The following is a 26483-nucleotide window of genomic DNA, read 5'->3' as shown; positions in this document are numbered from 1 at the left end:
ACTGCCTTTACCCTGGGTGAGGCTCAGAGGTTGCCCTTTGGTCATTCGGTGGCTCTTTCGTCCTGTGCCGTAAGCTGAACTATGGTGACTTCTACACCCCCCCGCCCCCCACAGTAGGCATGGTTGAATGGCTGGATAAACACCTGTCCTCCCAGTAGGGAGGAATTAGACCAGATTGGCACGGACGCTCAGAGGAAGGTGCTGTGCTGGACAGACAGATGGATAGAACACGGGTACTGCTCCTGGCGAGATGCAGCAGAGCATACCCGGTGGGACGGGGTGAGAGGCTTTCCCGAGCTGGAGGCAGGCTCTGGGGGGAGGCCTGGCCTTGTCCACCAGCAGGCCGGGGCGGGGGGGCTCCTGGCTGGAGGGGCCGGCCAGGTGGGGAGGAGGCTGGACTGCTCCGATAAGAAACTCAGGGAATATGGGGGGCAGGAGGAGGGGGGAGAGGGGTGGCCGGGAGGGGGTCTTGGTGGAAAGGGGGCTGGGCTGCAGCATGGGCCTGAGAGAGGTGGGCTGCAAAAAATTCCGAGGTAGGAATGGCCCAGCCAGCTACAGTCAGAGTTAAGGAATAGCTGTAACGGCCAGGCCCCGGCGGCCTGCACCCCACAGCCCAGGGCCAGGTGCAGCGGGGACGCAGGCGAAGGCGTCGTTGCAGTGTGTGGGCTGGTGACGGGCAGAGAGGGGCACGGCAGGTGGGGGTGGGGGTTGACAGCCCAGGGAGAAGCCAGCCCCCAGGCCACCAAATCTGAGGCAGAGGCCGGGAGGGGACAAAGCCATCACAGCCCCCCAGAGCGGGGGCAGTTGGGTGCTGAGGGCCAAGTCTGACCCCTGAATGCGTTTTGCACAGCCTGCAGTGTGGGGGAAAACCCAAAAACCAGAGCTACATGCAGCCGGGGTTTACAATGGAGAGATTGACAGGAAACCCTGGTTTCTGGCTTCCCGAGGAGCGTCAGATGACCGGCCTCCGGGCCCAAGGCCCCACGTGATGGCTCTCACTGTGCTGCTTCCCCCGCTGGCAGGCACAGGGCTCCAGGTGCCCACCGGCCTGCCACTCGCTTACCGGGCCTTCCAGACCTGATAAGGGCTGGAGGATTGAACAACTGTATCAAGGGGTGGCCCCGGGCAGGGCCCACCAGTGCCTGAGACTCAAAAAAGGGAAACACTCTCTTTTAAAGGGAATGGGAGACTAGAGGGACCTATTCATGTGTCCCCCAAGCTGCTGGAGAGATCTGATGGCATCAGTCACATCCTCTCCTGCCCCAGGACCTAAGTCCCCCTGGCCAGCAGGGTGTCAGGGACTGGTACAGGCCCCTGGTCAGCAAGGAGGATCCCTCTATCCCCAGGGCTTGTCCTTTGAATGGGAGAAGGGGCCCTCAGACAGGCAGCCAGAAGTGGTGTCCACCCCATCCTGCTGCCAGGTCAGGTGACCGATAGGGCCTCAGTTTACCCATCTATAAGATCAGTGAGGTCCAGGGTTGGACCCCTGCCTTCTCCCTCACAGTTGCCACGGGGGAGTTTGAGGGGCAATGAGGACCCACAAAGCCCTTTACGGGCCACAGGCACCCTGTAGAGAGGCGTGGCTGGAGACGGTGACCCTGGGTCCTTGGTTGCTGTGGTATGACCGCACCATGGGGCTGGCCCAGAGATATCATCCTCACAGGCACAGTGCTGGCACCTGCAGGACAGGCCTGGCTCCCGCTGGGACCCTGTGAATCAGGACCTTTGGGGGCATGGCCTGCCTGAGGACAGCTACTGGGCATCTCAGGGGGTCTGGTACCCGGGACTCTGTGGACCCCTGAGCCTGGCACTGCCTTCCACTCCTGTTTCCTCACAGATGGAAACCCTGACGCCCCGGGCCCCGGGGGACTGCAGCCAGTCAGCGCAGCTCTGGAGCCCAGGACTGGGGACCTCAGGTACACACACCTGGTCGAGGTCATGAGCTCCGGCCTCCAGCTTGTGTCTGAGTGGGCTGGGGGAAGTTACTTCCCCAAAGGGCTGGGTGCGAGGCAGGGCAGAGCATATTGCCTTGAGCCACACTGCCTTGTCCAGTCCCCGCAAGGCTGACAGGCAGGGGTTACAGACGGAAAAACTGAGGCTCAGGAGGCCGGAGTCAGAGTCAGCGGGAGCAGGAGCCAGGCCAGCTGAGCGGGAGAGAGGCTGTCCCCAGCTCTGTCACACCTGCCAGCTGCGACTTCAGCCCAGCCCACCCCGGGCACTGCCCGCTCCTGCCCCCTGGTGGTGGTGCCTGGTGTTTCCCAGCTGACGGGGAAAGTCTGCCGGCTGGGGAGCCCCGGGTCAGGCCACGCCCAGGGAGGGGCAGGGGGGGCATCTCAACCCTCCTCTGGGATGGACAGTGATGGTGTCACACCTGCCCCTCAAGGGGGTGAGATGGGACGAGACAGTTCCTACGGTCACGGGATGCCCGCCAGCTCCCACACTAATGAGGACAGCTCGTGTCACCAGGGACCCAGCCCAGAGCAGGCCCTGAACGAGCAGCCGCCGCAGTTTCTTTAATCAGCATCGTGAACAGAGGCGGCGCTGGCAGAATGCGGGTGGGGAGAGCTCGGCCACCCCGCCCAGGTGCCCGCCCCCTCCAGCCTCCCCTCCCGGGAATGGTCTATCTACACACTTGAGTTGGATACAGAAAAGGCAACCCTGCCCTGGCCGCGGAGCTCAGTTGGTTAGAGCATGGTCCCCATATCCCAGGGTTGGGGGTTCGATCCCCAGTCAGGGCACATATGAGAACCAATACGTGGAACAACAAAGTGATGTTTCTCTTTCTTCCTTCCTCTCCCTAAAAATCAATAAAGAAAAAAAAGTCGACAAAAGGTGATCTGCCTGCTGGGCCGAGTCCTGGGGTTCCCACACTGCTCCCCTGTTGTGGGTAGAGTTGTGTACCCCTAAAAGACACGCTGAAGTCCTAACCCCAGTACCTGTGAATGCGACCTTATTTGGACACAGATGTGATCAAGTTGAGATGAGAGCGCACTGGAGTAGGGTGGCCCTGAATCCAATGACTGATGTCCCTATAAGAAAGCCACGTGGAGACAGAGACACAAAGGGGGGACAGCCATGTGGAGAGGGAGGCGGAGACTGGAGGGACAGACAGAAGCTGAGGGCTGCCAGCAGCCACCAGGAGCTGGAAGAGACAGGTGAGCAGGGCCCTGCTGACACCTTGACTTCAGACTTCCAGCCCCAGAACTGTGAGAAATAAAGTTCTGCTGTAAGCCGCCCAGTTCGTAGTAATTTGTGAAGGTGGCCCTATAACACTAGCACAGGGCCTTTCCCCAGGCAGGGCCTGCACTCCCAGGCCCTGGCCTTGACCTTGGGGTCCAAAGAACCCCACATCCCAGTGTGGAAAGGCCCAGGCCCAGGCCTAGTGCTCGCAGAAGACACACCCTTGTTCCCTCGCTGTGCTCTGTCCGGTAGGAACATGCCGACTGCAGCCGTTGGGGACGGGAGCAGAGGCGTGTGCTGGAGGCGCGGCATGCAGCCCTGCCCCTGAACACCGACAGTGCAGCGTTCTGCCCACGCTGTGCCCGCAGTGCCAGCTCCGCGTGCATTTCCTGACCTGGGTCTGCAGCAGCCCTGTGAGGCAGCCCTGTGACCATCCCCACTGTGCAGACAGGTAGACTGAGGCCATGTGGGCAGAAACAGACAGACCAGCCTTGCCTTCCAGCTTTCTAGTCTCCCTAGGGCACTGTCTTGGCCAGTAGCCTTTTCTTAGAAGAATCCTTGGAAAGAAGGAACTACTGTGGATCTCAGAACTCACCCCGATAAGGAAAAGCCCCAGGAAAGGCAGCCTGAGGTCGCAGGAGGGCTTGGTGGGGCCTTGGGGCCTTGGGAGGGCTTTGTCACTCACTCGCCACCTCACTACTCTTCCTGATGGCCTGAGAGGCAGGAATCCCTGGTCCCAGCCGGACTCAGATCCAGCCCGGTAAGTAGGACGCCGTGGTATTGAAACTTGGCCTGTGTGGCTGACTTTGTAAATAAAGCCCAGGCTGCCCAGCGAAGAGGTGCTGTAGGGTCGTGGGGACTCTGCCAAGCCCAGGGCTTCGCTCAGGATGATGGGTGCCCACCCAGGAGTGCGTTCCACTCGCCATCCCTGCTTCTGCAGGAGCGTGGTTCAGTCTGTGAAGGGAAGTACTTACTGGAGAAACCTGCTGAGATTCTCTGGCTGGGTGGCTGGGGTCCCATTTCCCCATGGGGACAAGAGGTACCCCTTATTGCCTACCTACCCCAGCCAGCCTGGCCCACGTGTCCCCACCATAACCCTGCCAGCTGGGTGGCCTCATTCCTCACCTCAGGTGGACACTTAAGTCCCAGGCCCTGATGTGACCTGCAGGGCACAGGCTGGTGAGGGGCAGGGCCAGGATGCACACTGAGGTCCCCATTCCAGTCCCCCAGGGTGGGTTGTGGACTGCATTCAGGGAACTCCCTGGAGGAGGCTGGGACCTTCCCCACCTCGAGCCTGGGCAGGTACTGTTCCCTGGCTGTCCTTCCAGCCCCTGCTGGGCCAGCACGGTCAGGCCCTGTCCCTGCCCCCACAGCTTGCCCACCTTTCTGGGCCCCCAGGCTCCTGAGGGCTCAGGACTCCTCCACTGTCCCCTCCCCAGCCGGGCCTCCTGTCCTGGGCCTCGCGGCGGCTGGAGGGCTCCTTGCTGCCAGCATCGCTCGGCCCCACATGTGACCTGCGCCGCCTGCTCCGAGGCCCTCTGCCTGCAGGATGGCCTCCAACTTTCCAAGCCTGGCGTCCAAGACCCTCCACAGTCCGGGCACAGCCTTCCATTCCTTCCGCTTCGGCTTCATCTCCCACTCAGCCCCTCCAGGCCCCTTTCTCCCACCCCCACCCCCCAACCAGGAGACAAAGCAACGGCTTGTTCTCTAGACTCGCTGCCTGCTTCCCACTTGGGCCTTTACCCAGGTTCTGCCCTCTGCCTGGCTGCCCTCCTCCCTTGCCTCCGGCTGGTCTCCGGTTCAGTGACTGTAACAACGGCAAGAGGCCAGACCCTGTGGTGTCGGGTGGGCAGTGGAGCACACTGCCGGGGTGGGACTGTGGCTCCAGCTGGTCAGAGCTGACCACTTGGGCTGTTTGATTGTTTAACTGGGCCTCAGTTTCCTCATCTGTAAAATGGGAATGTGGGTTAGGAAGAAACTTTACCCTCAAGGTTCTTTTAGTTGGTCTGATAGTCAAATAGACAGACATGAGACAGATTAGCAAGATAAAATGATGAAATTTAATACATACGTACGTATGGGAACCCCGCATGCAGGAGGGGTTCTGAGGCAGAAAGGGAACTGGGCTCATAAGACATCCTGAGCTAGGGACGAGGGAAGGTCGTTGCAGGACAGAGGAAGAGCAGGTGTTAGGAATTAGTAGTTTGCCCTGCCGTACAGGTCGGGCAAATCATTTCTTATTACGAGCAGGGCCCCTCCGTCAAGTTCTCCTTGGTAGTTGAGGGGAGGCACAGGCATTTCTCTTAAACCCGCAGCTAATGTTGCCTTTAGCTCAAAGCTATCCATGTGCCACAGAGGCGTCTCTTGGGGTGACTCGTTCTGAACCCTCAAGGAATCATGCCACCCTCCTCCCTGGGTGACCCCAGGGCTGTGGATGTCTTCACAGCTGTGAAACACTGAGAGATGCCTGGCCCACGTGCCAGGACCACCAGCCTCGCTGGGTCCCACACTGCCCCGCCCCAGCCCGCACCCCAGCCCGCACCCCAGCGTGCCGTCCTTTCTCCCACTGACACAACTCGGCTAACACTCCCTAGGCGCCCTCCCTCTGCCCCGTGTTGGGGTCTCAGGACAGGGCCTGCCGGCCCTCAGACTGGGCTCTCCCTGGGGCTGGAGCTCCCGCACGCAGAGGCCCCTGGACACTGACCACGATGGTCTTCTTAACATGTTTTTGGAACCCCCACATGTCCTTGTAGGAGTTGAGCTCAGTCTCCCCCCCCCCCCCCCGCCCGAGACCTCCTCCACCCTCTGGAAATGAAGGGGCTACAAAACCTGACCCCACCTGAACTGAGGCTATTTAGGGTCTGGTCCACCCCGCTTTGTGTAGATTGGGCAGAAATTGTCCCCTCCTATGGGCATAGCAGACTCTATTATCATTACAAAAGTCTGACGGGAATTCCCAAATCACACCTGGCCCTGAGGGTGTCAGACCACGGAGGGAGGGTCTGCACGGATGGGAAGTTGAGTCACAGAGCTGGGGTTGGGGGGTGGCGGAGCTGGACTCCCCTGGACTCCTAAGATGGCCCGAATTTAGCAGGAAAGTTAGCGACAGGCGAGGAAGGGCTCTGTGGGAGCTGGGTGAGGCGTCCGCACTGGTGGGGAGCGTCACGATTATTTTGCATTGACCCCTTGACGGCCGAGAGGCAGGGCGGTTTGAGAACTATGCAACCGAGAGCTCCTTCCTACATATCTCCTAGGAAACACCGGGGAGAAACGTTATAAACGTCAAAGCGCACAACTGAGCTTGTGAGAAAATGAGGGAAATCACCAGGGGCCAGAGTGAAGACATTAATATGACCACTGAGATAACACGACCACTATAGTTCTAGCAAATGCAACACCGACTGCACTCGGGGCCAAGAATATGCAACAACGTGGCGCGCTCAGCGCTCCAGCCCGCGCAGCTGTGCATGGAAAAGGGGCGCTGCCGCAGACCCAGCCAGCAGCCCGGCCCGCGGGGCTCGGCGGCTGAGCCGCGGCCTGTAAGCCAGGAGGTCAGCGTTTGATTCCCGGGCAGGGCACATGCCCGGGTTTCGGCTCCATCCCCACAGGGGGCGCGCAGGAGGCAGCTGACCCGTGACTCTCTCATCATTGATGTTTATCTCTCTCTCCCTCTCCCCTCCTTTCTCTGAAATCAATAAAAACATATTAAAAGTAAATCTAACCAACAGGAACCTCACCGGGTGATCTGATCATAAATTCCTGACGGGGCGAGTCCTGGTGGGTAGTCACGCCCAGGCCTATTACTTCCCTAGTAAAAGGTGACCTTTGCCTCGAGCGGGGCCCGCCTCTTGTTCCTGTGCATCTGGGGTCACACACCTTAGAGATTCCTCTTTCCCAGGCCCCCGGAAAGGGTTAACCACCCTCAAGGGAACACACCATCCTGTACCTTGCTTTCTCCCACCTCCACGAAATCTCCCCTAAGTTCCCTCTTTAAATCCAAATGCATAAAAGAAACTGCAAAACTTCATTCCCAGGAGCATTTGAGAGCTTGCTTCTTAGCCATGTTGCTAGTTGGGCTCAAATAAGCTCTTATGAAAAATTCTCTACAGGTGTGGATGTTTCTTAGGTCAACGCCGCAAGCCCCACTGTTGCCGTCCCCATTTCACAGATGAATAAACTGAGTACATCCTGCGCTGGTGGAGCCGGGATTCAAGCCCAGGCGGTCGGGCTCCAGAGTCCGCGCCTAACGTACTCTAACTGGAACGAACAGTGGCCACAGGAACACGTTGTGAGCTAGAAGCCCGGCCAGTAAGGGAAGCTGTGCGGCAGCCTTGGGGGGGGGGGGTGTTGAGAAAGAGAGGTTAGAACCAGCAGTCAGGGGACAAGACCCCGGAACGTGGGACTGGGCTCCTCACGCAAAGCCGGGGGTCTCGGGGGCTGCACCCCTCATAAGTGACTCGTGGGAGAAAGATCTGCCCCCTGAGACAGAGAGATGACAAGAGAGCTTGCCCGAGTCCGCCTAAGCCCGAGCCGGGCAAAAACACGCCCGTCTCCTGGGGATTGTCGTTGGGGGCGGGAGAGGTTTGGTTTCATGTCACCTTCTTGGTGCACGAGGCCTGAAGGGCAACGTAAAAGTTGACGCCCACAAGCCGGGCCTCCAGAGCTTCCACAGGCAGAGCCCGGCTGGACGTGAACCCAGGACCCCAGTCACACAGCGCCGCGGGAACAGGAAACAGGCCACCGCGAGCCAGGCCGAGCGACACGCGCGCTGCGGCCAAGGGCGGGCGGCAGGAGGCTGTGAAACGAGTGGGCTCGACATCATTCAAAGACAGAACAGAGCAAGGTGTGGGGACCGAAAAGGGAGAGGCCACGCGGGGTGGCCGGGGCATAAATTCCTAACCTGGCGGGTGTCCCCGTGGGTCGTCACGCCCCAGGCACGTAGGGTCTTTAGGAAGAGGTTTATCTTGTCCTTCCGCGGTTTGTGTTTGCCAGCCCTGCCTATCGTTTCCGTCCCCTTTGAAACGCCTCCTTCAGACCCCCAAGGGGGCACATAAGCTTGTGAACTGCCCTGCAATCCGACCCGTGTGACAGTCCGTAGTTCCCTCCTTAATTCCAAATACACGCCAGGCCGGGCTGCACACGGCCATTCTTGGAAGCATGTTTCTCGGTCTACTGAGATCTTGCTTTCAGGCGTCTCCTCTATTTAGCTCAAATAGAGTTTTGTAAAAGTTCTCTAGAAGTTTGGACATTCTTAAAACATCGACGGATGTTGTAAGGCCAGGGGCCTGTTAGGAAGCGGGTGTTCAGGGCGAGTCACAGTGGCACCAGCTGACTGGGCACCTGCCCGGGTGTGAGAGGGGACGGGGCCTGGGAAAAGGGAGCGTCTGCAGTCTCCTTGCTCGGTGTCCCGCAGTCTCTGTAAAAGTCCCGACTGATGACCCAAGTGCCTGGGCCTGTCTGGGAGGGCGTTCGGCACGCATGGTAAGTGGGCACAGGGGCCCCTCCCCGCGCACCAGCTCCCTGTCCCACCCTGCGGGAATGTCGGCCACCTGGCAGCAGACTGTGAGGCCTTGGGAACCTGGCAGCAACTCCACCTACGAAAGGCCAAAGAAACTTCCAGATGCTTCTAGATGTCAGCCTGGCTCGTAAACAGCTAGTGTTTTGATCTGACACAGCTTGCCCGTGGCACGACCCCTCCCCTTGAAGGCCCCGTTTTCCTCTGTTTCTATTAAAACCTTGTGCTGGGAAAGTCCGGGTGGTAGGAAAACAACAGCACTGGCAGTGCCCCCCCCCCAGGGCCTGTCCTTAGGCCCGATGGGACTCAGTGGGACAGCTTCACCAGCCAGCCATCAACAGTGCCCACGGGAGTCCTAACACACCCACGTCTTTCACAGCCAGTCCTCCGGGTTACTTTTTTGGAATCCACAACCAGTACACTGAGGTTTTCTGGGCCTCAGCACTGAAGCCCACCCCTGCCTGGGTCACACTGATCATACCTGAACAGACTCACGTCACGGCCATGTGGAGCTTTCAGCTACTCCGTGACTAACAGATGCCCAGCTGGGAGGGATCATGTCCAGGATCGCTGCCCAGAAGATACCAGTTCCCGTGTCACCCCGGATCAGAGCCCGCCACGCCTCGGGCCTGGGGCACTGTAGTTTTTCGGGATCTGGGAACCCCCCAGATTGTCCGCACGACTCCCGCACGTGAGTGTGCCCTTTGCGGGGACAGGGGCGTGGCCTTCCCAGCCTTCCCCACAAGGGCTAAGGAGCCAGCCTGGCCCATCTGTGTGGAGCACCCGTGGGACCCAAGGATTCGGAGCAGAGAACAACATTATTTTCTTGAACACGTCAGCTCTATTCCAGATCGAGGTGAGCTCCTCATGGATTTTGAAGGTAACACAGGAAACTTCAAAGTTTTGGGGGCCCCTCTCTCTCTCCTTTGCTGAGGACCCTGCTCCAGACATAGGGTCCTTGGACCAAGGAAGACCACAGAGGATGCTGCTCAGCACATCGCGTGGGGAGCCCATTACGAGGGCTCCCAGAAGGATTGCCCCTTGGATCTCATTACCAGGAAAGCTGTCTTTTCGTCTTAAGGGCATTATGAATCTAGTGGTCCTCTTTCCCTCTTTGCTCTTGTCGCTAGGAAGCTCAGTAAACATTCAGTCCATATCTCACAGTGTACTGGGCCTCCTGGCACGTCTCTTTTTTTTTTTTTAAATTCAGATACATCTTGGCCGTGGTTATATCAATAACACAAACACAGATATCACACGAGTATCTTCTAACAGCCAAACACAGGCCTGAAAGCTGTGCAGACAATCAGGCTGTCACAACGCCCTTTGAGGCAGGTGGTGTCATTCCTGCTTCCCCGGCAAGGCTGATGAAGCCGTGGGCGGTGGGCTGGGTGACAGCAGAGCAGCACACGGGGCATCCCCCTGGTGGCCCACAGGGCAGGGAAGCAGCAGCGATCAGCCTGTTTCCTTGGGGGGACAAGCAAGGAGACTGGGAGGGTTCCACTCCCAGGCCCGGGGGGCCCCGGAGGCCTCCGGCCCTCCCTCCCTCTCCCCTCCCCACACTCCTGTGCCAGGGTTCCTACACTCTCCCTGTCCATAAACGTGGGTTAAGTTTAGGAACCAACCCAGCAGCTAAGAAGGGGCATTTCACAGAACGCACCTGGCCCTCCTTTCCGTTTCAACACCACGAATGCAGGAGGAAGTCAGAGCCTGGCTTCCCGAGGAAGGACGCTGGTGACCTTGTTCCCGGGCCCGCCCCGCCCCACCATGCCACAGGAAGCCAGGCCCCAAAGCCCCTGGAGTGCATCTAGCCCAGCTGTCCATTTGACAGATGGGAAGACTGAGGCCTCTCCCAGGGGTCCCGCTGGGTGCCGGCACCCCACCACTCTCACTCCTGGGGTGGCCCCACCAGCAGAGTGCCCACCGATGAGGGAACTGAGGCCCAGAGGAGGGAGCTGACCGCACCGGAAGGACTGAGACCTGAGCCCGGCTCTGGCCCGGAGCCCACACACCTCACACTGTTACTCCTGCCTCTGTCACACAATAATCGTGAGCACCGCCTGCAGGCCGGAGCCTGTCCCCTGTGGAGTCCCTGAGGGCAGTGAGGGAGGCAAGGGGGCAGGGTTCTGGGACTGCAGAGAAGGACACTGACTGCCTGGGGTTGTCCAGCATCGGTGACATTTCAAACAGGCCTGGAGGGATGACTGCCGGCCAGGGCCAGGGTGGGGCACGGTCAGATGGACAGGATGGGGACTGACCCACAGTGTTGATGAAGACACCAGCAGAGACACCCACAGGGGTCAGTAACCACTTGCAGTCCATGGGGAAGGGCTCTGGAGGGGACAGCTGGGGCCACACAGGCAGTCAGGGCAAAGGCAGGAGGTGACCCTGGGCCCTCCTGATCCCTCCCCTTGGTGCTCTCTGCCTCAGGGCAGCTGCGGTCCCCAGACCTGCTCCCTGGGGTGGTGCGCAGACAGCCAGGGTCTCCTCCTGGGACCAGCCATGAGTTGCACTTGGCATGAAGCCAGGTGAGGGTGGTCCCAGGGCAGGCTGGAGCCAGGTCTCGGGAGGTGTGAAGGGTGGGCGCAGAGTGGGCGCCGTGCAGCCGACTGCAGGGTGCCTGAGGGGGTTTGCAGGGGAGGGTTTCAGGGAGACCACCACCTGGGGTTCAGGCCTCCCGACCCCCAGCTCTGCCCCACATCCCGATCTGTCCGCCTCAGGCCTCGTCAGCCCAGGCTTTGCCCAGCCTGAGTCTCCAGGAGTGAGAACGCGGGAGGGTCCCATGGGGATGGTGGCACAATCACACGGGGTTGTGGCCATGGCGGGAAGGACCATGATGTGAAATAAGAGGTGGGGGCCTATGGGAGCCCCTCCGCTTGTATCCAGCTGGATGCTAAGAGGAGGCCAGGCCCATAGCTGGGGCTCTGTGAGCGCTGGGGTGGGGGTTACACAAGCTGGTTTAGTTGAGAAGCCCCCGGCCCCGCCCCCAGCCTGCCCTCCTGCACCCACGTAAACTTGGGGACCCTTGTCTGTGGCCCGGTCAGCCTGGCTGGACTCGGATCCAGGTGCCCAGGGGCCCTAGGAGCACTGACGCAGTCACCCCACCCCTGGCCCCCACTGCTCATGTGCTGCATCCTCTGAGCCTCAGTCTCCCCATCTGTAAGATGGGAAACCGCGCTGACAGGCCGCCCAGGGAACAGCATGAGCTTCTGGGTGTGACCCACGGAGACGTCTCACCTTTCACGGACGGCCTCGGGCGGGTGGTTACTGAAGAGGGTCGTCCGTCGTTTCATCCACTGGGACTTCGGTGTCTAGGGGTGTGCCCAAGGCTGGGTTGGGGCCCTGGGGTGTGGCTGGGTGACACCAGCCACACTCAGCACGGTGCTTAGAGCTGAGGCTCAGCAAGAGGAATCCCAGTCACCCAGTGACAGGGCCCAGGTAGGTCCACGGCCCACCCTGGGCTGGAGCCAGGAGCTGGTGGTGGACACCGTGTCCTGGAGCCTACTGTCCCCTGAGCCCTCCCATGGGGTGCTGGGTGTGGGAGGGCGGCCTGGCCCAGCCCCCGCCCAGCCCCCGAGGGGCTCCTCCTCACATCTCCTCGGCAGTTTCTGGGTTTGAGTAACCGAGGTCTTGGCCTTTCTCTGTGGTTCCCAGCGTGGGTGGCAGACAAGGAGGAAGGTGACACGTCTGCCTGCCAGGTGGCCTCGCGGCAGCTGTAACCTGCGCGCCTCCTCCCGCCCCGGCTCAGCCCTCAGGGGCTTTCCCGGACTCAGGGGTGGCGGCAGCAAGGGGTCTCTGGGGCTCCCTTCACTGCGGGGATGGGACGAAAGGGTGTGCTTGGGGTCACAGGCTCTAGCCCTCACAGGGAGCCCAGCCTGTCAGCTCCTGGGGTGTCTGAGGCGATTGGCAGGGGTCCAGGAGCCTCCCCGAGCCTCCTGAGCAAATCAGAGTGGAGGCCCACATCCTGGTGAGCGGCCCTGTCCCCGGAGGCCAGGCCCAGTTCATGTCCACGTGCTTGCCCTCCACTCTTTCTGGGATAACCTTCCCTAAACCGGGTCTGGTTGGCCAGCTCCTATTCATCTTGCAAAACCCTGCTGAGGGTGACCTCACCCACCAAAGCCTTTTCCACGAGCCCCGGCCCACCATATGTACATGTGGGCTGGAAGACAGAACAGCCCAGGCCACCAGCTGCAGTGGGCAAACTCCCCACACGCTGCGCCTGTCCCCACGGTGTCCCCGGTGGGGCAGGCCCCCTGCAGCCCCCTTCACTGAGGACACAGGGGCGGCAAGGGTGGTGTCATCTGCCAAAGGCCGCTGGCCCTTTCTCTGCTTCTCATTTAACAAGTATTTCTTGAAGACCTGCTATGTGCCAGACTCTAAGCTAAACACCGGATTTGAACCTGACCTTGGCCAAATCTTTTCCCCTGTGCCGGCCTCGGCGTCTCTTTAGCCTTCACAAAGTGTCCCGGGAGGAGACTAGAAGGTGGGGGAGGCGGGGTGTGTCCCCATTTTACCAGTGTGGGACAAGAGGCCCACACCAGGCACACCGTGGGGCCCACAACCCAGCATCTGAGGCACATCCAGCCCAGCCCACCTTCTCCGCCCACCTTGCCCACCCAGCTGAAGACCCACGGGGGGCAGGGGACCCTCACCCTCTCTTGGTGGAGCCAGGGAAGGAGGACAGTGGGGCCTGGCTGGGGCCTGGGTGGGCCTCCCTCCCTGCCCCCTTCTTTCCTCTCACCCCCTCACCGCCCGCAGTGCCCATCAGAGCTCAGACCAAGGTGAGGGCCTCTGACCTTGGCTGTTAGCTCGGAGGCCTTTTCCTTTCAGTGGGCCGGTTCTTCTCACTTTCGGGGGAAGCAGAGGTCCCCTCACCTGCGCTGGCCCTGTCCCCTCTGTGACTCAGTAGGCAGGCGAGCTCCCCGCCGGCCTCCGGGGCCCGGGGCATCCTGAGTGGCTTCCTCTCAGATCCGCCCCACTCTGTCCCCACCCCCACCCCCCGAGGCCACTGCCCACGCTCCCTGGTCTGCACCTGGGGCTGTGTCTGTGGTGACCTCCTTTTGGCTGCTGCTTAGGGCTGCTGTGAAATCAAATGCGTTTCCATTTCTGTGGCTGTCCTTCTTACAGCCCTGTCCCCGAGGTGCCTCCTATCCTGTCCCCCTGACTGGCCGCCCTTGGCAGTGCTCCGAACACAGACAGCAGAGTGCAGGGGGACTCGGGGCTGGGCATTAGAATTAGCTCCAGAACTGGGGCTCATTTGGTCTGTAATGTCACATCCTAGTCCCCACTCTACAAGTGACAGAGCAGAGGCCCGGAGGCTTGGTGACAAGTAAGGGCTGTGGCAGAGGCCCACTGTTCCAGGTTGGGCTCTGGGGACAAACAGACCTGGATGTGAAGTGCAGCTCCATCACTCACTGTGGCGTGGCCTCAATTTCCCCATCCTGTGAAATGGGGACACAGCAGTGCCTGCCCCATAGGGCTGCGGTAAGGATCTCAAGGGCTCCTAAGTGCAAAGGCCCCCGCACCCCAGGGCAAGCGGTGGGGGTGTCCTCAGGGGGTGAAGCTACTTTAATTCTGAAAGGAGCTCCGCCCCCCAGTCATCCAGGACCTGGTCCAGCCCCTCTCCATGCAGACTTCCTTGCCACTCCTACCTCATCTCCTCCAGGTCCCCAGCCACAGCCACACGGCACCTACTGGCCCTAGCACCCCTGCCTCCCTAGCACCCCTGCCTCCCTAGCACCCCTGCCTCCCTAGCACCCCGCCTCCCTAGCGAAGCTGCCACTTTGCAGCCCTCGGACTGGGCCAGGGGCCTCCTCTGGGCTTCCGTCTGTGACAGATCCGTCACCCTTGGGTCAGATGGGTGCCCATGGAGCACTGCAGTGTGACCAGGACAGTCATTCCCCAGGCTTAGCACGAGGCTCTCAGACACACACGCCAAGTCACTGAATGAACTAGAACATTTGAAAATGACAAAAAGTTGAAAGAGAAAACAAGCTACCAGAGAAAGTGACTGCCAACTGCCCGGGTGCACTTCCTTCCATCTCTTTCATGTGCTGGGCTGTGACACGGCCAGGGTGGGACATGCTGAGAGCACCCGCAAACATAAGGCCCCTTCCCTCCAACAAGCAAACGCTGGGTTTGCAGACGGACCTGAGGCCTGACAGGCTGGATATGGCTTGCTCAGGGTCACACTGCTTACCCCAAAGCAGCCTCAGCCCCAGCAATCCTGATTCCCCGCTATCCTGCTGAGCACCATCGTCTGTGACCGTCAGGCAACGGAGGCCCCGTCCACAGAGACAGGCCACATGGGACACACCTGACAGACATACTCCTGTCCTACCACAGGTCCTGACACCTGCCCCGGCCCTGGACGCCCATCACTCACTCACTCACTCACTCTCTCATTCATCGGATGCTCCTGGGTCCCACTCTGTGCCAGCCCTGAGCTGGACCCTGGGACGCAGAGGTGAACGGAGCAGAGCGTGGCCTGCGGAGCAGGGCTGGAGGGCTGGAGACCAGAGAGGAGGTCACTCCAGCTGGAGGTTCTAGTTCTCGGTCAAAGACACGAGCAAAGATCCCCGTGTGGAGGGCATGGGAGGGGCTCTGGCCTGCCCTGCCTGGGTAGGCTTGGGGCAGCCAGGAAGGCTTCCTGGAAGAGGAGGGCATTGGCCAGCAGAGTCTTGAAGAACCAATAAAAGCCCCCAAGTGGAAAAGGGAGGAAAATAAATCCAGGCCAAGCAAAGGCAGGGAGAGCTCAGAGGCGGGAGGGAAGGCGTAGGGTGGGGAGGAACGTGACCTGCGTGCGTGGACAGGCAGTGTGGGGGTGACAGGGACCCCGGTCCAGAACTGGGAGTGGAGATGACCCTGGCCACTCATAGGGTTCCCATCAACAGCTTGTGTGTGACCCACCGGCTCCCTCTCACAGCTGCTGGCAGCGAGCGTGGCTCCAGGGACCAGTTCCCTTCAGAACTCAGCTTAGAAAAAAACTCCACCTTCAACCTTCAGATCCAAAGGCCCCCCCCGGGGGGGGCACCAGCTCGAGGTTACTTCCTGCGCGAGTCAATCGCAAAGCCCGCTGGGGCCTCTGGTAACCAGACCCGTTCCAAAGGCCAATCAATGCCCATCAGATGGATGTGAGGATGTGACAGAGCAAGGACACAGGTGCGACCCAGTCGAAAAGGCAGAGTTTACCCCCAGTTCACAAATCAGAGACCAAAGCTTAGAGAGGCGGAGCAACCTACCAGAGGCCACACAGCATGAACATAACCGGTAAGGAGGCCAGGCCCTGAACTCGGCCCTCGCTGGCTCCGTGGGCTCCCGCCACATGGTTAAGTGTCTCCCACGCCCCTGGCCCAAGTCCCCAGAATGCGTTTTATGAATGAACAAAAGAATCTGAGAGCCCGCTCGCCCTCCCACTCAACACGGCACCAGGGAGACGCCATCTGCTACTGTTTTTTCTGTTGTTGCTGTTACTCTGGAAATCAAAACCGCAAACCTGAAATCACAGCTCAGCTTGGAGTCAAGGAGGAGAGATACGCAGGCCCTGATTCGGGCCCGGATTCGGGGCAGGAACGGGGTCGGGCACCGTGAGGGTGGGAGTCAGGCAGGCGAGGGCCAAATCTCTGCTTGGCCACCAGCGGCCACCGGAGCAGACGTGTTGCGCCCGGCTCTGAGTCTTGGTGTCCCTGCCGCCAGGGAGGCGCAAGAGGACCTACCTTGCTGGGCGCTGCGAGGACTAAGGAGGTGCGGCCCTGCAGGAGCGGGTGCAGGGGGATCCCGGCCCCGCGGCCTCCTCTGCCTGACCTTGGTGAGGCTGGTGCCCTCCTGCTGGGCGAGCTCTGCCGCCTTCAGCAGGAGCCGAACCGGATGCCCTGGCCTCGCACACAGCCCAATGGCTTACACATTAGGAGGCATCCACGTGGCCAAAGGGCAGAGGGGCGAGGAGGGCAGCAGGTGCTCGCTGGGCTCCCAGTGACTCAGCAGGACACGGCGAGGCTGCAGGCCTGGGGCCGGCTGCCCCAGCTGTACCCCCGCAGGGAAGCCCAGCTCCGGCGTTTCTGATAAATATTTTATCACTGTTCCCTGACCGGTCCCCAGGAAGGTGTCTGCAGGCTCAGAGCCCGCAGAGCACCCCTTCCTGCCTAGACAGGAGAAAGTGGCTGGGTGGGGCATGGGGTAGGGTCAGGGGCCCAGACAGCTCGCTTAGCTCATTTCTGCCCTGCTGTGACTTCAGGTCAGCTCGGCTCAGCAAATGGCCCGAGAGCCTCACCCTGCTGGGTGCTGGGCTCCGCCCTGCCCTACGGACAGTTTCCATCTTCCTCTTTACGTGTCTAGAATACCAGCCCTCTGCGCCTTGGCCCAGTCAAACGCCCTATCCTGCTGGCCCAGTGCCACTGCCACCTCCTCCAGGAAGTATTCCTGGCTCTCCCCTCCCCTACTGTGTGTCCTTGGGCAAGACCATCACACTCTCTGAGCCCGTTTCTCAAATGGAGCTGATGATCCCCACTCGTGGGGAACAAGATCAGATTGTGTAAATGTCCCAGTGTCTTGCCCACACGAAGACTCCTTCTATTTGAGGGGACTGGAATGTCAGGGATGAAATCAGTAAATATGATTGAGGGTGTCTGGGTTGGGGCACGGGAATGCACAGAGCCTGGTTCCTGCTTGCAGGGGTCCACAATACAACGGGGGAGATAGACCTAAATAACAACAATAACAAGAACAGTTTAAGCCCCTGCCACATGCCAGATACATGACATCGCATCCCCTCAGTTGCTCCTCCAGCAGCCCTAGGATGGGGGGTTCTTGCCCCCAACTCATAGCAGAGCAGGGACTTGAGACTCAGAGAGGGGAAGGGCCCTGCCAGAGGCCACACAGCCTGGGGGGCTGACCAGTGGTCCTGCGACCAGTGGTCCTGCTGGGCCTTTGGGGCATGACCTCCGGGTCAACACCTGCTTTTTACATCACTGTCCACGTGGAAGCGCCACTGAGAGGGGGACGGTCCAAGAAAACCATGAAACACCCCCAGGTGGGATGTGTGGCCCCTGAACAGAGCGCCCTGCCTACTTCAGAACTACGGGAATACTTAGGAGCAGGGCGCGTGCTCATAGTATTACATTAAGCGAAAAACACCAGGACATGAAACTTTATGTGCAGTGTGACACCCTGTAAAAACAGTTCCACATCAAGATATATTTATTGAAAAAAAGACTGGAAATGATACACAAAAATGATGTTCAGGGGGTGAGGTTACAGGTAGAATTGGATCTATTTTCCAGACTTTATGCAACATGGCCATGTCGTTTTTGTGGTTTTTAAAAAAAATATGTTCTTATTGATTTTTAGAGAGAGAGGAAGGGAGAGAGAGAGAGAGATAAAAACATCGATGAGAGAGAAACATCATCGATCCGCTGCCTCCTGCGCGCCCCCTACTGGAGATCGAACCCACAACCTGGGCATGTGCCCTGACTGGAAATCAAACCAAGACCCCGTGGTTCCTGGATCAACACTCACCCACTGAACCACACTGGCCAGGAGCTATGTCAGTTTTATAATTAACAGTTTCCCTTATTAATAGGACTAGTCTGACTTAAGGATTTATTGGGCACCTGCTGTCTGCCCTCCTGTGCAGAGAGCTTTCTCCTCTCTCAGCCTTAAGTCTGGTCTCTGGGAAGGACGAGATGGACACAACTGTCAGTGATACAGAACTTGGGACCACTTTCCCCATCTCTCCAAAGCAGGGGCCTCCCAGTACCTCAACCACCCACTGAACTCTTTATTCCAATCTCCACTTTGCAAATGAGAGAACTGACGCTCAGAGAGGTTAGGCAGCTTTCCCAAGGCCACACAGCAGCTAAACAGTGCTGCCAAGATCTATAACAGTGGACCTGACTCTGGGGTCCCCAGCATCTGCAGCCCCTCCTTGACCCTGCTGGCTTCTCCCCCAGGCCACCCAAAGCTGAGGGTCTGAGGCCAGAGCCAAGTGCTTTAGGCCGCTCCAGTCCTGGGATGAGGGATTCCCGAGTCACTAGAACTATGCTCAGACTTCAAAGCCCCCCTCCACGAGATGCTCCCCAACCAAGACTGGATTTTGAGACATAAAAGAGGGTTGCATTGACACCGGGACGCCATCTCATTGAGCCCCTCACCCAAGTCTTTACAACAGCCCAAGGTTCTAATTCATATCTCCCGACTCTAACCCAGGGGGTGGCTGGTCCTCCTCGGTGCCTGACCCCTGTGGGGCTTCCTGACCCTACAGCACATGTCCTCACCTGCTGTTTGACTCCGAAGACCACTGATGACACTGTCTCACCCGGCAGCTCCCTGTCCAGGTTGTATCTGTGCGCCCCCCTTTCAGTGGGTCTCTTGGCCTCACTGGGGATGCCCTTGCCATCTGGCCAGCCTGCGAGGCCCGTGAATGAGCGACTGAGTGAGTGACTTCCCTGTCCTCTGCGGGTGTCTCTTGAGAGCTCCACTCTCCGCACAGATGCCCTGAAAGAGGACCTCGTCCCCACGAACACCCATGACCCGGGGCATCCGGGGAGGGCCCGGGCTTTCCCCTCTGTCTCCTGGCCGGCCCCTCCTGGCTTCCTGCTCTCCTGACTGCCGGGAGTCACCTGGGACACATGGGTGTTGTCTCCCGGCGCCTGCCTTGAGCAAGAGAGTCGGCCCGGCAGCCCAGCCGGATCCCACAAAACGCCACCCGACTCTGACCAGGCGGTTGCGCCTGACCATCGCCAGGCTTTTAAACCATCCATTAGAAACAGAGAAATCCATTAGCTAACGACTGTTTCTGCACAGACCGCTGTCCCTGCCGGTGAGAAATTAAGTCCATGAGACTGTCCCTATCCCCAGACAGGTAAGACAGGCAGGTACACAGGCAGTGCCAACCACTCCCACGGCCGGTATACATACCCACAGTCACGGCGGGCTGGTGCGGTGCGGAGCGGGCACTGTGCCTCCGCCACCCAGAGGGGTGGGTAGTATGAGTCCCAGTTTTGCAAAAGGGAGGTCCAGGGAAGCAAAATGACTTGCTCAGGGTCACACAGCCAACCAGTGGTGGCTTTGGATGCCGACTCAGGTCTGCCCGCCTCTATAGAGAAATCCCCCCATCCCAGGCCCCCAACACACACACATTTTTACAAAGGGCTCAGAATCCCAGCCCATGGGCAGGAAAACCCCTGGGGAGGCCCTGACATCCTCTGACTGATGGGGACTTGGGCTCAGAGAGGGGGAGTGGCTTGCTCAGGCGCACAGCAGGGCCATGGCCCCGAGGACAAGCCCCACCTGGGTCCACCCCACTGCCTGCCAGCCGGAGGGAGCTAAATGACCTTGTCCCATCATTCAATGCACCATCCGGCGGTGCTCACACCTGACTGTGCACCAGAATGGGGGTGGGCTGTAAAATGCAGATTCCTGGTGCCCCATCAGTCAGGACAGGAAGAAGCATCTTGTCAAGCTCTGTCATTAGAGGACAACCCAGTGGTCCCGAACCCCACTCCCAGAGCCCCTAGCTTACCCTCCCAGGAAGGGCTCTCGGGTGTGCCCCTCCCCCCACATGCAGTCCAGGGGATGGCCTCTGGGATCCCCAGCATCTTGGGTACGGCCACACTCTCACCAAGAGTGTCACTAACCACCTGGACAGCAAGGGCCACCCCACGCGGTCCTCAGGGCAGCTGCTGCCCAGCCACGGATCTCACTGCTGCCCAGGCCACGGGCGAGGAAATGGGGGCTGCCAGCAGGAAGTGGCCTGGGCAGCAGAGCTGACCACACCTTAGGACCCACGGGTAGGGACCCTCCTCCAGCCCAGCAAACTCTCCCCACCGGGCTCCATCGGGAAAAAAATCTTAGAAAGCGTCAGGCCCTGCTCATGGGAACAGGGCCTGGAGCCCGACCTGACTTTGCCAGAGGCCCAGACCCTGACCAGGCAGATCTACCCAAGGTGCCAGCTCTCAGGAGATGTGTGTGTGGGGGGGCCCCGGGCACTGAGGGCACAGAGTCCACCCCCCCCATGCTCCAGCCCTGGGGCCTCTGCCCTGGGATCTGCCTGATGCCCCAAACCCACCCCCACACTCTGCAGGGCGAGCTCCTGCAGGAAGGTGGCGGCGGCCCAGGCCAGAGGCCCGAGGGGTGGGGCCCCACGCGGGCCGGGGCAGGGTCCTAAGGGAGGTGTCCCCCTCCCTGTCCATCTTTGTTTGCCCTCTCGAGGGGGGCAATGGAAGCGGGGAGAGCTGCGATGGGGAGCGGGCAGTGTCGGGAAGGAAGATCAGGGGCCCAGGCGCTGGCCGAGCGGCTGGACGGACAGGCAGGGACCCACCCACGGACACCCAGAGAAACTCAGACCCAGGTGGGGAAGGGGGGCGGGGCGGGGGGAGAGAGGCTGGGAGGGAGCACGAGCTCGGGGGTCCCGGCGAGACCAGGTGGGAGAGGGTGGGAGAGGGTGGGCCCCCACCCAAGGGAGACCCCCGCCCCGCCCCATGTCTCCGCATTCGGCGCGACACGCACACGCGCGCACACACACGCACACGCGCGCCCCCGCGCCGCCCGCGCCCCCTTCCGCCGCCGCGCGCGTGTCGCCCCAGGCCACCCCGTCCCCTCCCGGGGGGCCTCCGCGACCCGCAGCGCGCTCACCTCGGTCCCCGGGCCGCCGCCGCCGCCGCCGCGCAGAGCCCGAGCCGAGCCGGGCCGGGGGAGGGGCCGCGGACGCCCCGCCCCGGGCCCGCCCCGCCCCGCCCCCGGCCCGCGCAGGACGCGGGGCCCCGAGGCCGCCCCGACCCGCGGCTGCGGGGAAACCCGCGCGAGGCGGCGAGCGGGGGCCGCAGCGCCTCCCCGGGCCCCGCCCCGGGCCTCCCACGCGCGCACCGCGCAGGCTGCGGGTGTGTCCCCCCCGGACCGGGCGCCCCGGTGACCCCTGCGGCCCGTCCCGCTCCGCCAGCCACCCGCCTGGGCCGGCCCCTCCGGTCCTCCGCGCGCCCCGCCGGCCTGCGCAGGGGCCTGGGGGCCGGGGGGCGGGGGGGACCCTTCCCGAGCCCGCCCTGGGCTGGGGGACAGAGGCAGCGACACGCGGGTCCAGGTCCAAAGAGCCCGGGCTGCGGCTAGAGCCCCCCAGGGGCGTCCCCCAAAGAGCCCGGGGCTGCGGCTAGACCCCCCAGCGGCGTCCCCCAAAGAGCCCGGGCTGCGGCTAGACCCCCCAGAGGCGTCCCCCAAAGAGCCCGGGCTGCGGCTAGACCCCCCAGGGGCGTCCCCCAAAGAGCCCGGGCTGCGGCTAGACCCCCCAGAGGCGTCCCCCAAAGAGCCCGGGCTGCGGCTAGACCCCCCAGAGGCGTCCCCCAAAGAGCCCGGGCTGCGGCTAGACCCCCCAGGGGCGTCCCCCAAAGAGCCCGGGGCTGCGGCTAGACCCCCCAGCAGTGTCCCCCAAAGAGCCCGGGCTGCGGCTAGACCCCCCAGCGGCGTCCCCCAAAGAGCCCGGGCTGCGGCTAGACCCCCCAGCAGTGTCCCCCAAAGAGCCCGGGCTGCGGCTAGACCCCCCAGCGGCGTCCCCCAAAGAGCCCGGGCTGCGGCTAAACCCCCCAGCGGCGTCCCCCAAAGAGCCCGGGGCTGCGGCTAGAGCCCCCCAGCGGCGTCCCCCAAGCCCCGGGCTAGAGCCCCCCAGCGGCGTCCCCCAAAGAGCCCGGGCTGCGGCTAGAGCCCCCCAGGGGCGTCCCCCAAAGAGCCCGGGCTGCGGCTAGAGCCCCCAGCGGCGTCCCCCAAAGAGCCCGGGCTGCGGCTAGACCCCCCCAGCGGCGTCCCCCAAAGAGCCCGGGCTGCGGCTAGAGCCCCCAGCGGTGTCCCCCAAAGAGCCCGGGCTGCGGCTAGAGCCCCCCAGCAGCGTCGTGTGTCGTCGTCCCCCCCCCCCCCCCCCGCTGGTTAGAAATCCGGACCCTCGGGCCCCGCCCTGACTCACAGAGCCCGGGATGGGGCCCGGGAATCTGGGTTTCAGCGAGCCCTCCAGGTGACCCCCCAGCTCCGGGAATCTGAGCAGTACTGCCCTGGTGGGGGTATCCAGCACCCCACTCCCAGCGCCCGAGGTCCAGCACCCCAGAGTGTCTAAAAGGGGTTCTTCTCATCCCTCATGTAAAAAGGCTCCCCCTGTCTCCCCAGTGACACTGTATTGGGGTGGGGTGGCTGCTGGAGCGGGAATGCTCTGGGGGGGTTGGCAGCACTGGGCAGACGCCATCCCGGTGGTGGCGGTGACTGGTTCTTGTGTGCTCACAGGCAGCGATTGAGAATTTTTTCCGTTGCTTTTCAGAAACACAGACAGAGAGAGAAACATCGATGGGTGGCCTCCGGCATGAGCCCCGACCAGTGCCAGGGATCAAGCCTGCAACCGAGGTACATGCCCTTGGCGGGATTCGAACCTGGGACCGTTCCGTCCGAGGGCCGGCGCTCTAACCACTGAGTACACCGGCCAGGGCTGTGGTTGAAAGTTTCGAAATGCAGTTGGTGAAGTACTTTTGCCTGTGTTCACCCCCCCCCCCCATTGTGTGTATTTGAAGGGAAGCCTCCCGACTCCCAGAAACAGAGGCAGACGGGGCATCTGGGCAGAGGGACAAACTGGAGCAAACACACCCTGCGAGCGGGTTCTTCTCTGACCCTCCGCAGCAGCCTCCCGGTCACCCCCTCCTTCGCCCTGCTCTGCTGTCCTCTTTAAACTTGGACCTGGCATGATATTCCACAATTGCTTATTTCTTTATTATTTAGTTTGTCCAGTAGGATAGACATTCCCTGAGAGAGGTGACTGGTGCCTTTCCTTCACCCCGAGTGTCCCTGGTGGTTAGGACAGTGTTTGGCACCTAGAAGGTGCCTAGTAGATCAATAACCTGACAGTAAGTGGTGTTGTTCACTTTTCATCTATGGCACCCCCGGTCCCCCCAGATCCATTCGCTGCCGGGCTCCGTGCCCACCCTGGTGGACTGTGTCCCCTTCTGGTGCCTGGTTGGGTCTGGCCCGTGGAAGGCAGCCGCTGGCGATCAGGGACAGGACAGAGGGCAGGGGCGTACGCACTGCGCACGGGCCACAGAGCCGGCCTTGGCTGTGTCCCTCTGAGGCTGCAGCTCCCACCAGCCTCCGCTGGAAACACCGTGTTCTCCGCTTGTTCGCCCAGCCCCAGGATGGCACCTTCCCGCAGCTGCCAGCCCCTGGGTGCCCCTTTACCGGCTCGCGGTGAGTCCCTTTAGCCACGCCTCTTATCTGGACCGCTTGGGGTAAATTCTGTTTTCCGCTGGGACCCAGACTGAAACGGACGGATACTGTCTTTTGAATCGGAGGCCGAGGCTCACAGAGGTTATAAAACATGCCTCACCCAGGCAGTGTGGCTCGGTGGTTGAGCATCGACCCATGAACCAAAAGGTCGCCAGTTCGATTCCCCGTCAGGGCACATGCCCGGGTTGCGGGCTTGATCCCCAGTAGGGGGCGTGCAGGAGGCAGCCGATTGATGATGTTTCTCTCTCATCATGGATGTTTCTATCTCTCTCCCTCTCCCTTCCTTTCTCTCTAAAAAAAAAATAAAAAATTAAAAAAAAATGTGCCTAGCCAAAGGCCTTAATAGACACCTCACCAAAGAAAACCTACAAATGCCAAATGAGCTTGTGAAAAGATGCTCCACATCCTACGTCATCAGGGAAATGCAAATTAAAACAACGGTGAGATGCCACTACGTTCCCGTTGGAGTGATGACAACCCAAGGCACTGACGCCACCAGATGCTGGCGAGGACGGGAGCCGTGGGAACGCGCACTGCTGCTGGGAATGCGAATGGCGCGGCCACTCAGGACAGTCTGGCGGTTTCTTACGAAACTGAACGTTCTCCAGTATGATCCCGCAGTCACGCTCCTTGGTATCTACCCAGAGGGGTTAAAACTTGTGTCCACACAAAAACCTGCACATGGATATTTAGGGCGCCTTCATTCATAACTGGCAGAACTCGGAAGTAACCACGACGTCCTTCGGTGGGTGAATGGATAAACTGGTCCCTTCAGCACCTTTTCAGTCACCAGGCCTTGAAAAGACGCAGAGGAAACTTCGATGCACATGACTGAGTGGAAGAGGCCCATCTGAAAAGGCTGCCTGCTGCATGATTCCAACTAGATGACATTCTGGGAATTAAAACCATGGAGACGGTAAATAGATCAGCGGTTGCCAGGGGTTAGGGAGGGAGGGATGAGTCGGTGGGACACGGAGGGCTTTTAGGGCAGTGGAACTACCCTTTATCACACCGCAATGGTGGGTGCGTGTCATTACACAGTGGCCCACACTCACGGAATGTACCACACCGAGAGCGAGCCTGATGTAAACTGCGGGCTCCGGGTGCCGCGAGGCGTCGGCGCAGGCTCGTCGATTGTGACACACTCCGCTGGGGGACGTTGATAGCGGGGAGGCCGTGGGTATGCGGGGAGAGGAGGATATGTGGGAAATATCTGTACCTTCCACCCAATTTACCTGTAAACCTAAAACTGCCCTAAAAAATAAAGTCATTTTAAAAAGCCCAAGACCATGCACCAGGTAAGGGCAGAGCCAGTATTTGAACCCAGGACCTCCTGATCTAAAAACCTATGTGTCTGGTTTAACGGAGGCTCCTCTTCTCTGGGGGAACCAGCACTGGGGTGAGCGTGAACATGACACAGGTGATCCAGAAGGCAGCCGACCCCTGGAGCCCCAGGGTGCTGCGTGGCACTGCTCCCGTGATGCCCTGAGAGCTGAGTGTGCCCGGGCCTGGCAGGACACCTGTGTGTGTGTGTGTGTGTGTGTGTGTGTGTGTGTGTGTGTTCCCAGAGCTGCCCCCAGGTGAGGCCCCCTCCCCTGGACATGGAAGCTGCCTGATCTTCCATTTCCTTCCCTTGCTCTCTGAATGAGCCCAGCGCCCCCCGTGTGGCAGGGCTGTCCTGGCGTCAGGAGGGCACAGGCTCTGCAGGCAGCAGACTGCGCCCCTTGTCCAGAGACCCATCTGCTCTGAGCCTCAGGCTCCTTGCCTTACAGCGGGGGGTGGTCACACCTGCATTTGCACAGGTCTTTCGTTGGTTGATTGAGTCATTAAAGGTATTTCATGAGATTTAGCTCATTGCCTGGCACATGGACAAGGGCTCTGCAGGCCTAAGGCCCTGTGCAAAATTTCTCCCCAGAGCCTCCAGGAAGAACGCAGCCCGGCCGACTGCGGCCTCCAGGACCGTAAGAGGATATGTCTGTGTTGTTTGGAGCCCGCAACTCTGTGACCACGTGTTAGAACAGCCATAGGAAACCAGCACGCACAGCGGGGCCGGGAGTGGACGCTGGGCCTCCTGCCGCTCAGCCAGCTCCTGGCCAGGACCCGTGCCTTCCATGGGCCTCTTTTCGGGGGACAATCCTGCAAGCTCAGGGCACATAAGGAAGCGGAGGACCCACCCAAACCCCGAGCTTCAGCTGAAAGAGGCCAACATCCCCCTAGAGGCCGGGGCGGGTGGCAGGCAGGCCGGTAGCAGCTCTCAGAGCCTCTGCCTGGAACATTCTCCACTGACTGTCCGCCTGAGGCCGCCTCGGGCCTCACCGTCACCACCTTGAGCGCCCTGCCCCACGGCTGCGTGGCTTGAAGGGAAGGTACAGTTTTCTGAGTAATGGTAACGTGACATTCGCATGCATTTCCCCCATCGTGTGCCCGGCTTTTCTTTTGTACCATAGGGTCTCAGACTTGACCTCTTGTCTCAGCTGCTCCGTTAGGTGGCACCGAGCGGGCAGGAGGTCCCTCCTCACCCCTGGGCGAGCCCCTGTAAGTGACGGAG

The 26483-nt window shown here is 60.7% G+C and overlaps 1 protein-coding gene across 2 annotated transcripts in view; it reads right to left on the bottom strand.

The window, feature by feature from the left end:
* Positions 1-21375, bottom strand: part of PRR5 (proline rich 5) — a 49030-nt gene extending 27655 nt beyond the window's left edge. The window contains exon 1 of one of the 2 annotated variants that reach the window (XM_081128494.1): positions 21326-21375. The gene's annotated coding sequence lies outside the window, so the exon portion shown is untranslated. Of the gene's footprint in view, positions 1-16410; positions 16548-21325 lie in introns of those variants that run through there. The other variant, XM_081128495.1, reaches the window with a different exon arrangement.
* Between the last annotated feature and the right edge of the window lie 5108 nt (positions 21376-26483).

The sequence above is a fragment of the Miniopterus schreibersii genome (assembly GCF_964146895.1).
Source record: "Miniopterus schreibersii genome assembly, chromosome: 2".
Lineage (NCBI taxonomy): Eukaryota > Metazoa > Chordata > Mammalia > Chiroptera > Miniopteridae > Miniopterus > Miniopterus schreibersii.
This window is presented reverse-complemented; position numbering and strand designations above follow the sequence as displayed.